Below are 17,873 nucleotides of genomic sequence, written 5' to 3'. Positions count from 1 at the left end.
AAAAACAGACGGCACACAAACCGTTGCTAGAGACACTAACAGACGTTTACCGCAAAAGCTCGTTTTACCGGACTACTAAAAATAGAAAAAAGTGACACAATTACAACAAATTATTATATTAAATGTAGTAAGTAAAAAAAACAGTTAAAATGAAGACCAAACAATCACTATCAGTATTCACACAGCAATATAAAGAGGACGCCATTTGTAAATTACATGGACGATCACAAAGTAGATACACACATACACCAGACAACAAAACGTACAGCCTCTGTAAGTTAAAAATAAGTCCTTCTAAGACGGAAAAAAAAACGAATTTATATGTAATAATATTTTAGTTTCCTTGAAAAAGGTGGAATAAAACCACCGAAACGTCGGATATAGAAGCAAAACATCGTTTTGACTGCTAAATACAGACTACATAGCCGAAAAACAGAACCTGAAAATTGCATATTACAGTCGGAAAGCATTTTATTAGTAAAAAAATCATCGGATTCTTGGTGATCTCCATGATATAAAATACAATACACATACGACAGTAAATACATACAAAGTACAATAACAAACGTATCATCTATCAAGAGAGCCGTCGTTGAATGTTATTAGCCGTAAAGTTGTAGTCGAACCTATTGTATACTTCGTTGAACCGCATTGTCATAAATCGGATAGGATTGTAATAGTCGTAATAGTTCATAGTTTGCATTCCGGCCTTGCAGCTACTAGTTCTAGGGTGTCGTTAGAGAGCACGCGTGTTCAATTGACTTAGAATGCCGGGGCAATCAATATCTCCTAAAATCATTCTAGCCAGGAACATGCTTTGAGCATTGGCACGTCTTCTTTCTAGAGTCCTCGCACTAAGCAAACGATAACGTTCTTCATACGGCGATAAGTTTATGGGATCACGCCATGGAAGACTGCGCAAAGCATACCGTAACATTTTTTTGGTACTGCTTCGCTTCTGGCAATCCAAATTTGTTGATAAGGACACCAGATCACAGATCTGAACTACAAAACAGACGTTACAAGTGAATAATATAATAGTACAGTGATTTTAAAAACAAATCTGACTTACTTATTGGATCTGGGGCAATGTTTCAAATCGAACGAGAAGCAAACGATGCCCACCCGTACGCGAGCGAGTGTGAGAAGCATGCCATCCAACGCTTACTACACTTACGCAAGCGGACCACAAACAACCGCTGTTGCTGTGTGCATGCATACTGTTATCTGTTATCAACACTTTCGCAAGCACACAGCCTCGTAGAGTCGTTCTGCGCAGCCCGCTTACGAAACCAAACGAAACCGCGAGCGTAAGAAGGATGTATAGCGGCAGGTTTTGCTTTACTTCTTCATCTTACCTCGACGCCTCACACGCGGTTGAGAGCACGGTATCAATTGCATGGGTAGTAATGGCAAGCGAATGCGACAACCGTGGCTGACAACTAAATACACATTCGCAAAAACCCGTGTCAGGGCATACAAGAATAAGAAAGAACGTTAGAACGAGAATGCGTGTGTGAGAAAATTGGACCACACAAGTGCGGGCTTCGCAAACGGCTCCGGCACTATGGTCGAAAAAGCCAAAATTCCAGACAAAAATCAATATCTCAAAAACCATTGGCTCTACATATTTCATGTATTCAGAAGATTTTGTTTAGATAAAAAGACCTATCTTTTGGTATAATTAGTCATTAGGGTGGTCCACTTTTACTCGTTATAAAAATTTTAACTTTTTTGTCTTGCGATATAGAGCAATACTTTCTACTACAAAGTTGTAAATAATTTATTTTGCAGAAACTTTGCTGAAGAAACCAAATTTGTATCTCATCTGTGTATCACTATACAACGAATTTTCTAGATTAGGTCAGGGTAGATCTTGAAAAAGCAGTTTTTTTGCTCTAACTTTTTTATTTGAAAACCAATTTGAAAACTTTGTTCGGATGACTTTTAGAACGTAAAATGATGCATTTTTTAAAACTTCTAGATAGTTGCTATCTATTGTCTGAAGGAAGATATAGAAGTTTTCGATTCAAAATATTATAGTTTTCCACGGCGTCTCACACTTCCGTTGGCACATATTTTCGAAAACGGAATGAATGGTCTAAAAGTACGTACCTGGATCTACAAAATCCATGTAATGGCATTTTTCCAGACTTCTCCTATTCTGAGAAAAACGCATTTGAAAAGTTAGTATTTTTCCATATTCAGCCCGCTGTGGTCCAAAGGTTCACCAATATCTACGATCCACAGGACCTGGGGGAAAAGTTGGGTTCGAATTCTATTATAATTGACTCCCATTATAGCTTGTTTTGTTCCATGGACCCGTAAACGTTGCTTCAAGGGTTTTTTCGTTCTGGAGACACTATAAACACGTTTGTTTCATTACTTTCTTCTACCGTCCCCTCCATCTATTGTAAAAAAAACTATCGTTATGAAAAACAGTAGTTATAAAAAAAGAGTATTTCTACATCTCTGGACTAAAGTGTTGCGCTTGCGTAGTTCTGTTTAAGGCGGAATTAGTCGTCATCGTTTCTGCCAATTTCAATAGCAGTATTTTTGTTTGAAACAAAAAATCTGTTAATGTGTTTTGTTCTTTTCTGTTCAATATATTCGGTGTGCAGATTAGCAAAAAGAACGCAGGATTTACATTTTTGTAAACAGAATCCCGCTTTTGGGCCCAAAAACTGCTTCTGGAATTGGGCTTTCCGACGAAAAGTTAATGACTGCTAGTTTCCCGTTAAGCGTGTAGATCTATCGCATATGTTTTCTTATTTAAAAACCTTCTGATCTTTTTAGAAAGAAAACTAACATAAATTCGAGGTATTCTAAAATGTTTTCAAGGTTTTTGGAATTTGCTATAATTTTTTTTAAATATTTTGTATAGACAAGTATTTCCATTTTGCTTGCCGCCTTGCAGACTGATTCTAGCAGAATAAGCTCACAGTTGCTTACTTCTACGGCATGATAACGAGAGATTTTACGCATTCTCTCAGCACTCAAGTCGGCCAAATGTTTTGCCTTTCTACTATATAAATATATAGTATAAAGGTATAGAAATCACTTGGAAAACCGGAAATGGAAAGAAGGTCCTGCGGGCCGAATGTCATATACCATTCGACTCAGTTTCGAAAACTGAGCATTTTCTGTGTGTGTGTATGTATGTGTGTGTGTGTGTGTGTGTGTGTGTGTGTGTGTGTGTGTGTGTGTGTGTGTGTGTGTGTGTGTGTGTGTGTGTGTGTGTGTGTGTGTGTGTGTGTGTGTGTGTGTGTGTGTGTGTGTGTGTGTGTGTGTGTGTGTGTGTGTGTGTGTGTGTGTGTGTGTGTGTGTGTGTGTGTGTGTGTGTGTGTGTGTGTGTGTGTGTGTGTGTATGTGTGTGTGTGTGTGTGTGTGTGTGTGTGTGTATGTGTGTGTGTGTGTATGTGACGCTTTTAATCTCACTCACTTTTCTCGGAGATGGCTGGACCGATTTTAATGTTCTTAGTGTCAAGTCTAGGTGTCCCATTGGTCGCTATTGAATTTCATACTGATCGGACTTTTAGTTCAAAAGTTATGTATAAAAATACGAAAAATATGGGACTTCATTATCTCATAGGTCCCTTAACCGATTTGAACAAATTTGATTGCATATGAAAGAGGAGCCTTACAAACCCTTAACTTCCAAATTTCATGACGATTGGACTTGTAGTTTGAAAGTTACATAAATAAATGTGAAAAAATAGTATTTAAAACATATTTTTGTAACATATAAGCATTAATTCAATGAAAAGCATCATACATTTTATTATTATTTGAAAATTACTGCTGAGATCTATCAAACGAAACCGAGTTATTTAAAATCGGACGGTTCATTCAAAAGTTATATAAACTTAAGCACCTTAAGCACACTTAAGGACCGTATATTAAACCGTTAAAACGGGTGAAATCAAAACAAATGTTGATTGTATGCAATGTGTGTGATGTATGTGTGTATGTATGTATGTATGTATGCATGTATGTATGTATGTATATATGTATGTATGTATGTATGTATGTATGTATGTATGTATGTATGTATGTATGTATGTATGTATGTGTATGTGATGATAATTTGCAATTTTTAAATTTGCATTGAAATTCAAGAAAAGTGAGAAACATGTCAATTGTCTGAAGTTTTTGAAGCCTCTTAGTGGAATACGAAACGTTTACGCTTTGAAATAAGACACTGATGAAGCCTGCACGTCGTAGGCGAACTACGTATCTGTTGCAAATAAATATTAAATAGTGGGATTCAATCGAAAAGCTTTTTCTTTTCTTTGATTTCAGATTTCAATTGTCATTTTGTTCACTTGCTGTTACTCACAATTGTACAAGAAAAGCAAAAAGCGAAGAAAAGCAGTTAATTTAAGCATGTAGGTATAGTAGTGTATAGGATTAAAAATACTAGTGAGTCGATTTTTACAAATAAATGTATACAAATTTCAAACAAATTCTGTTTGATCAATAGATGCTCTTTTCAATCAATAGATACTAGAGCTTACAATGTTATATGAAAAATTGGAAGTACACGTTGCACGGTAGTAATTTTGTAAGATTTGTTTTCGTTAGTGACATTTTAAAGGACAGATGTCTTATGTCATGTATCATGTTTTAATAAATAAATCAAAACAAGACAAGCACTGGGAATCATATCGATCATATTTCCCATTCTCAAGCATGTTAATGGCGCAGCTTTTGCACTATTTTTCGACCTCATTTTGTTTTCCTAACCCTCTAACATTGTAAAAACGATGCGATGACGAAGCTAATGACGCTTAAGTTTTGATTTTCATGCAAAAATAATTATCTGAAGGAGCGCCAGCTAAGAAAAAGTTCAATTTCTCTTTTTCATATCCAATGCTCTATTTAGTTATTTTTTCTAATTCAGATATATTGCAAAATTGAAGCCAAGCAAACTAATAGTAAAATTTTGAGATTAATCATTTTGATGTCGATATCCTTTTTCTTCAAAAGCGAAGTATAATAATAATTTTTCTGAACTCTTGTTTTTCAAAGATGCTAACTTTTGAACGTATGTTAATAATTTCAAAAAATCTGCTATGAACACATGATTCATATTGTTAATTCAAAACAAGTTTCGTATCTGACTCTGAAGCCCGAAAGTTAAGGCCGTCTGTAGACCCGTTAGAGGGTTAATTTCTAATTTTCTATATATATTCATTCAAGTTTGTAAAAATTATCTTTTGTGTTTACATTATTTCTCGGTAAATCACGTAACTATTATAAAACTAAATAAGGTGTTCATCAAGTAACATAAATGACACTTACAAGTATTTACGCACCCAAGGAAAGAAAATATAATTATTCTACGCAATACGTTGTGAATTTTACTGGTTAATAAGGATTTTGAGGAATACGGAACGCGTCATTTAAAAATATAGTCAAGTTAATTATAGATGTTCCTGAGAAATTAAATAGTGATTATTGCGGCAGTAGAAAGGCTAGGTCTCGCCGCTAGGTGGATTAATTCGGGTTTTTAGGATAACCTATCAATACAAAAAAAATCGGGCTGCATTTTGTCCACAGCATAAAATAAAATTAATTTTTGTATCTCGATGAGACTTGTTTAATGAGAATGCGGTATCAATCGATGAAGTAGTCGGGACATTATAATCATTCGATATTATTGCAATATTTTCAAAACTTTATCCAGGAATTAGTAATGGTGCGTTGAAATATTCCTCATTGTACTTAAAAACTTATGTTGAGCTTTGTTAATACTTCAAATAATTCTTCTTGAAGAAAAATGCATGTATCCCTTATAATTGAACAATTTTTTTTCGATTCCACCGGCATGTCCTACTTTACGACACTGTGTATGCTTTGAAAACTTCATCACATACTTTTCGGATTTTTTCGACGGAGTTTCCTTGCGTATTTTTTCACAAAGAAAACAATTCGCGTTTGTCCATTTCTTTAAAAGTACCCCCAAATATTACTTTTTAATAAAAAGGTTTTAAAGCGTCGTTTTCTAACTTACCTGCGATATTTATAACGGTAGTTTTTTTTTACAATAGTTGGAGGGGACGGTAGAAGAAAGTAATGAAACAAACGTGCTTATAGTGTCTGCAGAGCGAAAAAACAGGTAATGGATGGCCCTTGAAACAACGTTTACGGGTCCATGGAACAAAACAAGCTATAATGGGAGTCAATTATAACAGAATTCGAACCCAACTTTTCCCCAGGCCCTGCGGATCGTAGATATTGGTGAACCGTTGGACAACAGGGGGCTGAATATGGAAAAATACTAACTTTTCAAATGCGTTTTTCTCAGAATAGGAGAAGTCTGGAAAAATGCCATTACATGGATTTTGTAGATCCAGGTACGTACTTTTAGACCATTCATTCCGTTTTCGAAAATATGTGCCAACGGAAGTGTGAGACGCCGTGGAAAACTATAATATTTTGAATCGAAAACTTCTATATCTTCCTTCAGACAATAGATAGCAACTATCTAGAAGTTTTAAAAAATGCATCATTTTACGTTCTAAAAGTCATCCGAACAAAGTTTTCAAATTGGTTTTCAAATAAAAAAGTTAGAGCAAAAAAACTGCTTTTTCAAGATCCACCCTGACTTAATCTAGAAAATTCGTTGTATAGTGATACACAGATGAGATACAAATTTGGTTTCTTCAGCAAAGTTTCTGCAAAATAAATTATTTACAACTTTGTAGTAGAAAGTATTGCTCTATATCGCAAGACAAAAAAGTTAAAATTTTTATAACGAGTAAAAGTGGACCACCCTAATGACTAATTATACCAAAAGATAGGTCTTTTTATCTAAACAAAATCTTCTGAATACATGAAATATGTAGAGCCAATGGTTTTTGAGATATTGATTTTTGTCTGGAATTTTGGCTTTTTCGACCATAGTGTCCGGAGGTAATTTTGTTATGAATTTTGTTTTTACACCGTATACGCAAAGTTAGACCAGTATACAGAACGATACCAAGATCACATTTATGATAGAAGCGTTGTAACAAATGTCCCGCCATGTAGTGGCTGAAAGCTATAGGTTTATTTTACTGTGGAAGGAGTTGGTGAAGCACTTTGAGATGCTGGAGGTGGACATGTTACTCGAGCACCCATCTTTAAATTTGCATTGTACTGGCCGTTGCAGTTCATTGCAGTCGGAATTTATTTTATTTACCTAAAGTTTTTTCCATTGTCGACATAAAAACAACGAAAGTCTAGTTCATTTATACAAAGTGAAAACACCAGTGGTCCAAGGTTGCTTCCCTGTGGTATGCTAGAGATATTGCAGAACGAGTCGGAAAACTCGGACCCGATGTTTATACTCAGCCTACGGTGCACAGTGGTCCACAAGGGTAAAAAGTGAACCTTTTTTCCTACCGTCTTTTGTTTTCATTTTAGCAATATAGTGACTTCAGAACTTTTATTCGTAGGAATACCCCGCATAAAGGAAAAAAAATTGTTGAAGAAATGATATGCCTATCTCTTTCGGGTGTAGAGATACAGAGCATTTTCTTTGGAACTTCTTAAGAAATTAGTTTTTCTTGCATATTTTTGCTGGTTGCATTTTAAAAGAACACATTGTTCTAGGTAATTATCGAAGCACTTAAAATACACGTTTCTGCAGAAGGCCATAAATCTCTAGGACCTATCTTTACAAAGTTATCGCTTAACTAAGCTGGAATAAAATGGGGAAAGTGATTCTATCGAAGCAGTGCTTCACCTTGAAGCTTAGTTCAGGTGCTACAAACTTGCATATGTGCCGCTTGTCATCACCCACCCAGAGTACGGCAAGAATATGCACTGATTTCATGTCTTCACTTGTCCCATTATACCCTGTTTACTAGTGAAATTAAGAAAAAATAAAGGTTAAACAAGCAATAGCTTTGTAAGGAAAGGTCACAGACATTTGCGGTCTTCTGCAAAAACGTGTGTGTTGAGTGCTTCAATAATCGGTTAAAATAACATGTTCTTGTAAAATGTTCTGTTCTTATAAAAACAAATACAGTCAACAAAAAATATATTCGCGCTGGATAAATGTGCGAATGAATGATAGAATCAGGCAAGCGTTATAACCAAACCTTGACATAAGACCACAGAGTATAGACGGCTTAGTGGTATAATTGGTTAAACAACACGCTCAACTAGAGATTGGGAGCTGTGAGTTCGCCTCTCACCTTCGCTAAGTCTATATTTTTGGCCTAATATCAAGAATTTTCAGTTTGCCTGAATCTACATTTCTCGCATTAAGCATTTATTCTTCCCCAACAGAAAACTTGTAAAATGCAACCAACAAATGTTAAGTATGAAAAACTAATTTTTAAAGAACTATAGCTCTGCATCCGATAGAAATAGAATATCTCAATAAAGACATTTACATCTACATTTTTTACAGCTTTGACGAAGAAACCATGTGTATTGAGCCTTCGGCGAACGGAAACACACAAAACGTATGCTTGTTGTACTCTTATATGGGTGGGTGGGAACAAGTGGCACGTATGCAAGTTTGTAGTACCTGACTTAAGCTTCATGATGATGCACTGATTTGATATATTCACTTGCCCCATTTTATCTAATAGGCTTTTGAAACTAAGAAACACAAATTTTTAAAGAACTTAAGAAAATGTTATTTAGTTCTGCACTGGAGAGAGATAGAAATGTTATTTCTTCAGCAAATTTGCTGGATTTTTCTTCTTTTTTGGATTACTGTGCGGTGTGTTAGGTACGATTGTAACTACTTGCAGAACGGTGCGCAAACTCCTAGCTTCTCAAGTCTTGCAAGGAGGATACCGTGATCACCCGATCCCACCCGATCAAACGCTGCTTTCAGGTTCATATACAGTGCATCTATTTGCATTCTTTCATTCATGGTGCGTAGGCGAAACGAGACGAAATCAATGCTTTCCGTAGAGACGGAATGTTTTGGAAAAAACCATGCTGGACTGAAGAAATGTAGTGTAGGCAGCTAGCGAACAAACCATCGTTCACGATTATCTCGAGCACTTTGGAGCTGGAACACAATGAATGATGTAATACCTCAATAGTTTTAAAACGTAACGCTAATCACCCTTCTTGTGTACAGGAAACATAACTGAATCACACAGCTAGGGTGACCACAGTGTAGGGACTTTACACTGCTGAATTGAAGCATTGAACAATAGTGAAAGAAGTCTTGTGAGAACAGAAGAAAACTTGCTCAGGATGCAAGATAAAATAACGTCAAACCCGGCCACTAACGAAGCAAACGACTATTTCAAAAATCTCCTTAGTTATAACGTAAAACGTTGAGGTTGCCGACTTGATTAGAAGTGTTTCTAACAGTGCACAGTGGTCCGGTTTCGAAAAAGTGCGCATATTAGCAATTGGGTAAAAAATGCGTAATTTTTCAGGGGTGGTGTCTTCGGAGAAGTTTAATATAGCGCATCTTTCTGCACTATTAAGGTGACCGTGAATTCACCTATTAGGGCGATACGAACTTTTGTTTTTTAAAAATTAAAAAAAAATTATTCTCCAAACAGTTGCAGAACATACTAAAATAAACCATACTAAAACTAAAATAATTTGCTGAATATAGTAATTATCTATATCTTACCAGTTCCGAAATATAATGATGTGTAAAGAAAGAGCACTTAAAAATCAACTATGCTTTATAGATTTATAACTTTGCACACAATTTTTTATTGCTTTCCAGTGTTATTCAGTTATTCAGTATGCTAAAATACACATTTTCTCTGAAAACTGTTTGTCGCTAGGACGCATATTTAATCTATACCTATAAAAATGGATTTCTCTCTGTCCCTATGTTCCTTATAGAATCGAAAACTACTGAACCGAACGGCACACAGTGGTTGGAAACCTTAAAAACCTGGCCAAAACCTCAAAAATTGAAAGTTATCATTCATGAAATATTTTGACATAATTACACGTAGAATAAGTCATTTTATCATATCCTGTAATATCAACTATCGATAATGTAGATTTGTGGTTTGGCGTATTGTCGAACGTCAGTGCCTGAGAGACTCTTTGCTAGTGCGGGTTTCATACGTTTTGTGGCTCCTGGTAATAACGCTTGTGGTTCGTTATCGCATTATCAAATAACAATCATCCAAAATGGATAACGTTTCTCAAGGAATGTACTGCACTAGCGTAATATGCAAATTCAGTTTTTTCGTTATATATATACTTTCACAACGTTTGAAGTTTCCTTCGCAAATGCTAGTTTTTTCAATTAGCGCGCGCAATGAAGTTGGCATTTACTTTGTGTGCCGCGAGGTGCCGTCGAATGTTATATAGTTTTGTGAGTGTCAGATTATGGCGGTTCGAATAGCGTGTAGGTTTTTTGCAACTATTTGCAACTCCACGAGAAAATGGAGATTTAGTATTTACACGCATTTATAGGCGAAATCGGACGAGTGAGCTTTTAATGCTCCAAACAACCCGTGTTTGTTTTTAGCTTGTTTTTTACTATTATCCTGTTCTTTACAAATGAATCGTTGATGGTGCAGAGCAAAGCCTGGGGATAACAGTCTTTAGACATTACCCTTCTTTATCGATAGACTTCGCGAGTACAGGACAATTACGGGGCTGGTTCAACGATCTTACTTACTCTAACAGCATCTGATCGTTCTTAATGTGACAGATTATTATTAATAACTCTTACGATTCATTTCATTGACTCCGCAAATTAACGTATGGATGAGGGTAACTGGCAGCAGTGTCTCCAAAAGGAGAAATTGAGGCAGACAGGGCACATTATTATTCACAGAATCAAGTGAACGCTCAAAATGTTGAAAAGAAAACGGTTGAAACATGAAAATTACAGATACAAACACGCATAAGCATTGGTCGCTCGAAACCACGGATGGGCAATTCAAATGATAGAAATACTGCAGGACGTTTAATTGCAGACGAGTTTATATTGGAAAGTGTCCGCACAAATTCTGGAACTTGGGAATCGCGCAACATGAATATAAAGGATCAAGGATACATACTTCTCGAGAAAATATACGAGAGAGAAGATAATGGAAGATATTTTTCGAAGAATGCTTGCTTGCAATCGCGTTGTTGTGCTACACAACATTGAATGGCACTGACAGCTATAAAATCTTCGACGGTGATGAAAGTAACAGCGATGATCATTTCGATTAATAATTTTTTTTTTTAAAGTAATGTTGCATAACCTAATGGAATAAAGAATTTTGCGATTTTAATAGGGGAAATAAGGCGATTTTAAACTTCATTTGTTATTTAATCCAATTTTGTTTTTTAAAAAGACCAAAAAACGCGCTGAGGCAAATATAAACCAAACAGGACTAAAAAATACAAAAGTGGTCCGCCATATTGGTCAGCAATTTTACGTTTTGAGTGTTATTGTCGAAATCAACGACCTGAAAATCACTTTTAGATGAAATTTATCTCGAAAAGTTTAAAATTTAACAAAAAAGGCCACCATTTTGGGTTAGCCATTTTGAATTTAAAATTTTCATTATCATTTTTGAAATCAGCAGCCCGAAAAACATGGAATCTCATCATCTTGAAGTTTTGGCCAAGAATTTTAAATTTTCGACCACTGTGCGGCATGAAAATTTGCATGTAGGGGTTTTTGGGGCTAGGGAAGGTTCTCTCGATGGCAAAAGACCTCTCCCCCACTAAGAGGGGGGCTCCCATACAAATCTATACCTATAAAAATGGATTTTGGTCTGTCTGCCCGAATGTGCCTTATAGAATCGAAAACCACTTAAACGATCGGCGTGAAAATTTGCATATAGGAGTTTTGGGGCCAGGTTCTTATGGTGGTTAGAGACCCCTCCCCCCACTAAGAGGGGGGGGCATTCAAATGAAATACAAATTTCTTCATAACTCGAGAACTAATCAAGCCAATGGAATCAAATTTAGCATGCGGGTGTTTTTGCATGCAATTTTTTTTCTATGATGAATTGAGACCCCTCCCCTCTTTAGAAGGGGAATAATGACCCCTCTCCCTTTAAAGAGGGGGGGCTTCCATACGAATGAAATACAAATTTCCTCATAACTCGAGAACTAATCAAGCAAATGGAACCAAATTTGCCATGTGGGTGTTTTTGGAGACAAGAATTTTTTCTATGGTGAATTGAAACCTCTCCCTACTTTAGGAGGGAGGGCTCCTATTCAAATGAAATACAAATTTCCTCATAACTCGAGAATTAATTAATCACATGGAACCATATTTGGCATGTGGGTGTTTTTGGAGGCATGAATTTTTTCTATGATGAATCTCCCTTTTTAGGAGGGGGGGGGCTCCTATACAAATGAAATACAAATTTTCTCATAACTCGAGAAGTAATCAAGCAAATGGAACCGAATTTGGCATGTGGGGAGTTTTGGAGGCAGGAATTTTTTTAATGATGGTTTGAGACCCCTCACCCCTGTGGTAGGGGGATAAGGACTCTTATATAAATAAAACAGAAATTTTTGCGTAACTACAAAACCAATCGAACTCGAGAAATTTTAGACTCTTTCATAAAACATTAATCAATAACAAGACCATCAAAAACTATCAATAGTAACATTAGATAATTCAGTGACCTGTCGTCGCCGCTATTCAAAAAATTTCGCGTTATTCAAAAATTTTTTATTCAAATTCGGGTAACTTCGCGCAAACCAGACAACCATTAGGTGAAAATATGTACTATATTTTGTCTATAAGAAAAAGTTTCCGTCAGGAGATTTCCAAAGCAATCTCACTAAAAATCAATTGAGAAATATGTTATTTTTTGACAAAAATTTTCTTTTGCCCTTCACGTTGCCTTCCTACTATCACTTCTAAATGATGTTGCACGCTGTATATTTTGTGTATTCAGTTTTTGTAGTCTACTATTTCTCCTATTTAAAAATTTATCCTGTACTGGTATTATAATACTATTTATACTAATTAAAAATAGTAGAACCAATTTAAGCATTCTTGGTGTTATTTTAACGCTATGATAACCTAATCATTGAATTTTTTTCGAAACTTTTAGGTTTGATATCCATAGATATGTACAAAAAGGTACTTTTTAAATAACCTACAACCCTTGTAGTGGGACTTGAAAGGTACCAGTTCAGTTGATCACTAAAATTAAGGTTTTCATCATCACTTGTTCATCACTGTTATTGATCTTGTCCTGTATAATTATTTAAAGCCAGTTTTAGCCAGATTTTACAGAATCTGGGATGCATCACTCTATTTAAATCTATATAAAACCAAGCTGGTAAGACCTCAACTGGTCGAGTAAACTCGGTATTTTTCATTTTAACACATTCACGGTTAAGCGGATTAAAGTTGGTCCGATTTGATTAATTTTATCCCGCAAATAACTGTCTTTCCAATTGGCTTCAACGACGTCGGCCCATTGGAAGCCGACTCATAGATATATTCTCGTAAACAAGACATCGGCTTTCGCGGCGTCAATTTAGAATGAAGTGGGCGAAACGGTATCTCACAATTGGATTACAAAATAACGACATTTTCAATCGAATTGTGTGCGGCGTCTGTTTCCCTGCCATAGGATTCACAGGACATGAATATCTTCGAAAGAAAATTTTATCTTTCCCTAGCAAGGATAATCGTTGCAGACAAACGGCGAGATACAATAGCTGGGCCGTTTTCGTTTGATATACAATTTATTACAGTAACAGGGGGCAGACCACGCAGACGGCGTCTTTTGCCAACAGCACTGGCGGCAAGATTTATTGTCAGATGTCAGAAGAAAGTCATTAAAATGCAATTTAATGTTAAGCCATAAAGCAAGGTCCTGCCGACCGACCAGAAGCCAATAGGTGTAATTAATCTGTGACAAGAAAATGCACACGCGCGACCATTCGGTAGAAAACGTTGGACGAAAGTTCCTTTACCCGTGTAGCGCTACTGGTTTGTTGGTAATCCGACAGAAAAAGAAACAGAATAACAGTGCTCTACTTGAACCTAAAGTCAAAAATCCTGCTAAACCCGTACATCTTTGGCGGAGAAGGGTGCATGCTTTGAATTTCTGATGGATCTAGCCATCGTGACCCGTAAGCGAGTCAAGGTAACAACGACAAATCCTGTTTGCTATGAGTTGACATTTTTGTTTGAATTATGGGCTCTTGTATCCAGAGCTATCGAAACAAATAATGCTGATCCGTCTTACGTGATGGTTTTCCGGGGTGAAAATGCTAGCGTAAGACGGTGTCCCGCCATCTACTTCACCTTGCCGGCAGCGGCCCAAAAACTTCCGGCTGTCGGCAGACGACGATCCAAGCTGTACAAACATATTGTGTTTTCCCGGTTTGCATATAGATCATGTCGGAAAACGGTGCCACCACTGGAGAGGCTCTTCAATTGAGCGGTTTTCAGATTTTATGCGCGTTAACTGTAAACACTTGAGGCTTAAGCTTTGTCGCCTTGATTTCGTAATCCTCCCCCGATAGATAGGCATCATCCTTAGTTTCTTTTTTATTTGGGGAAGATTTAGATTTCAACAAATCACAATTTACTTGAATACAGCGACAGGAGAATATAACATGTTCCGCCCTAAATCACAGGCTTTTCGCCTTCCCTACCGAGAGATAAGTGCCGCCGTTTGCTTCGTGAACATTTTACGAGCGCTATTGGATTAAAAGGATGCTTGAAATAAAATATGCAAATTTCCCATATCGTTCGAAGCGCCTTTTGTGTGTGCACGATGCGGTGCTGGCGGTGGAAATATGGTGGCTGCGCCCCCCGAGCGCGGGGAATAGTTAACGCGCGGCTGTTCTCATACGAGCTGCCAGCCAGACTGAAATCAAGCTTTTTCGGCGGGCCGATCTGCTCGCCATGCCGGTTTGGCGGCTGCTGTGAGCTGCGATGATTACAGCGGATTAAAGTGCGGTGGAATATTTCGCGCTCCCGTGCATTAGCACAATTCGGCTGGACGCCCCGGAGCCGGAAAATTGTAGCATTTTTCGAACAAGAAAGGTTAGAATTATTGGTGGTGTTTAATAATAATTTAAATGATTGTTTGGTCTACTGGGTCCACTAGTGAACTGAGTGTCAGTTTTCACTATCGCTAGTTTAAAGATAATAAATTACTAGATTCAGAGGATTTCAAGACTGAAGGTTCCTGGATGTTGCCATGTAGGTAGTTAGCCCTGCAGTGGTACATATATCAGTCAAGATTGAGAATTGCCTCGAGACATGCTAGTCAGCAACACAACTTCTATCGAAAAAACAATGCAACATAATAAGAGAAGGCTTCGAGCATGGATTTGTGAAAAATTATGACATCATATATGACGAAATTTGAACATCAACGGGAATTACTTGTTTACCCCGAGGGTTCTTGAACTAGCAAAATATGCACAATTCAATTTATAGTCGAAAATATTTAATTAGTTAAATAACTTTAGGATATAAGACCTTCGAAAAATACAGCAAAAAATTGATGCGAAACCTATCATACAAGTGTTCTTTTCGTTTAATTCCGTTAATGCTTAAAATTGATACAAACTGATTGATTTTTTGTAATACTGTAAGCTGTATTCAGATTATTTGAATCGAAAAAAGTAGATGATGAGAAGGAAGTAGACTGCCCAAGTAACAATTTGGGTTTTATTACACTCTTATGATGATATTTAAGATGGTCTTGAAAATCACCATAAGCGTACAATAAAACTCACATTGTTGCTTGGGTGGTAATAAAAGTGAATATGACAGTTATAATGAGCAGAGAAGTCCGATAATCGTCCGATTAATTCGTGTCATCGAAAAACGAAAGTAATATTCGGACAATTTTTATATCTCATATTTTATAATTTTTATATATTATATTTTTATAGATTGATTAATTGGGTGAACAGATAAATTTCAGCAATGGCAGATGGGGTTCGCATACATGCTCTCTCGGTTGGTACCCGAGTGTTTTACTGATTAGACTCCCGTCCCGGCGGTAGTTTTGTTAGTGAAACACTCGTGTACCAACCGAGAGAGCGTAGGTGCGAACTCCACCTGCCATTGCTCCAATATATTTTTGGTCTATATCGAAATATTCCTGTTCTCCCAATTAATCATTCTTCGCATCAGGCACTTCCTCCTCCCTTTCCAAAAACAATTTTTGTCATTACTGCCAATAGTCATATACAAGTAAGGCCATTGCAAATCATTTTAAAAGTTTTGGTCACCACCCCCTTGGAAATTGGCTTGAAAAATCGGGGGGGAAAAAAGTAATTTGCAGGATATGAGTTAATTTTTTTTTATAAAATCATTTGTCTGTGGGCTATACAGCCTGAAAAACTTGAAAAATGAGTGTACGAGTTGAGTTAACGCGTCTAGCATGAAATAGAAATGGAAATTCAAACAGCAGAATTTACAAAAATCGGCCAAAAAAAGATTTTCGTAGATTTTCGCATGGAAATTAACAACGTATATATTAAAAGCAAGAATAGATTTGGTTTTCACGTTTAAACTTAAAATAAAAATGTCTAAAATCCATTTTTTTCCTCGATTAAAAAATTCTCTTTATTTTTTTGTACCAGGACCCCCCCCCCCCCCCCCCGCCCCTTTAGTGGCCCAACACCGGAGGGACAAAAACTTTTTAAAATATTTGTAATGGCCTAAATTAAAAAAACGGATTTTGTGTTAAAAGTCCAAGTGACTTAAGCTGAAATGTTCATAATAGTTTGAAAAAACTGCCCCTTTTATTTCTCTGGTAATAAACTAAACAAATGAAGGATTAATTTCTTCTCGTTTTTCTTTCATTTCCTTATCAGTACCGCTCCAGATGACATGATCGACAGCCTTTTGGCTGCTAGTCTAACAAAAAAAAATCTTATTTTATCAGACAAGTTGAAAGCACAACGAATTAGTACACGTATTCCATCGCTTTTCATTCAAACTTTTATCTGTTATACAGTAAAACATAACTTACCTGATTAGTGTTCATCAATACGAAATCTGTGAACAAGAAAAAAAACAAAACATGATTAGTAAAGCACGCTTTTTTTCTGTTTTAACAAAAAGTTTCGCAGATACTATTAGGTGAATGATTCTTATCCTAGGTAAAGTGAAGTTCAGTGTTGCGCAACATATTCTTTGCAACAGATACCAGATTCCTACTGCTATAATTTTGCGTCGATGCAACGAGGTGCAGCTTTCTGGCCGGTAAAACATCGCTTCGATGGCGTACAACAGGCCGAGTGTGACTGTGGATTCTATCCTCGATGTAGTAAAACGGTGCAATAGTCAACTATATTCCTGTAAGGTTCATTTCCAATGTACAATCTTACGAGCACAGTTGCTATAATATTATATCCTAGCATGAACAAGTGCTCGGTGATAAGAACAGTTCTGGGCATGAGAAAATGTCTTTTTCATTTAACTTTCTTGGTGGTGCATTGTCAGAACAGAATACCGAAATTGATCAGTAGGATATAAAATATACCGAAAAAGATACGCAAATATACGCATTTCGAATGTCAATTGCGAACCTCTAGTACTTATTTTCTGTTGCACAAGATGTTACTAAGTTTTATTATGTTAACTTAGAATTGATATTCCATTCGTTAACAATCAGTGAGCTGTTGTTATTATTGAAACAAATTAAAATAGTTTACAGACACTGACAAATCGACTGCAATGATTTAAAATTGCAGTTTTATTTTCACTATAATGCATCGGATACGAAACAAGCGTTCGTTTTTTCCAAGTCCTTAATCAGGCTAAAAATATTGTATATTGGCATACATATTCGTTCTCATATTCAATCCGCAACGAGATTTTCCACTGCTATAAAACAGTAAAAAGCAATACGCAGCGACCTCTAGTACTATAGCATAGAGCAAGCCAATTTTCATAAACGGTTCCAACTAAACAAGTGAGTACTATAAAAAGT

General features: G+C 36.4%; 1 protein-coding gene across 1 annotated transcript in view; it reads right to left on the bottom strand.

Annotated features, from left to right (window-relative positions):
• LOC128744064 (tyrosine-protein phosphatase Lar) overlaps positions 1–16,938 on the bottom strand; it is a 366,801-nt gene extending 349,863 nt beyond the window's left edge. Inside the window, exon 1 of the mRNA XM_053840822.1 lies at positions 16,911–16,938. The gene's annotated coding sequence lies outside the window, so the exon portion shown is untranslated. The remainder of the gene's footprint in view (positions 1–16,910) is intronic.
• Positions 16,939–17,873: the final 935 nt, after the last annotated feature.

The sequence above is a fragment of the Sabethes cyaneus genome, chromosome 3 (genome assembly GCF_943734655.1).
Source record: "Sabethes cyaneus chromosome 3, idSabCyanKW18_F2, whole genome shotgun sequence".
NCBI lineage: Eukaryota > Metazoa > Arthropoda > Insecta > Diptera > Culicidae > Sabethes > Sabethes cyaneus.
This window is presented reverse-complemented; position numbering and strand designations above follow the sequence as displayed.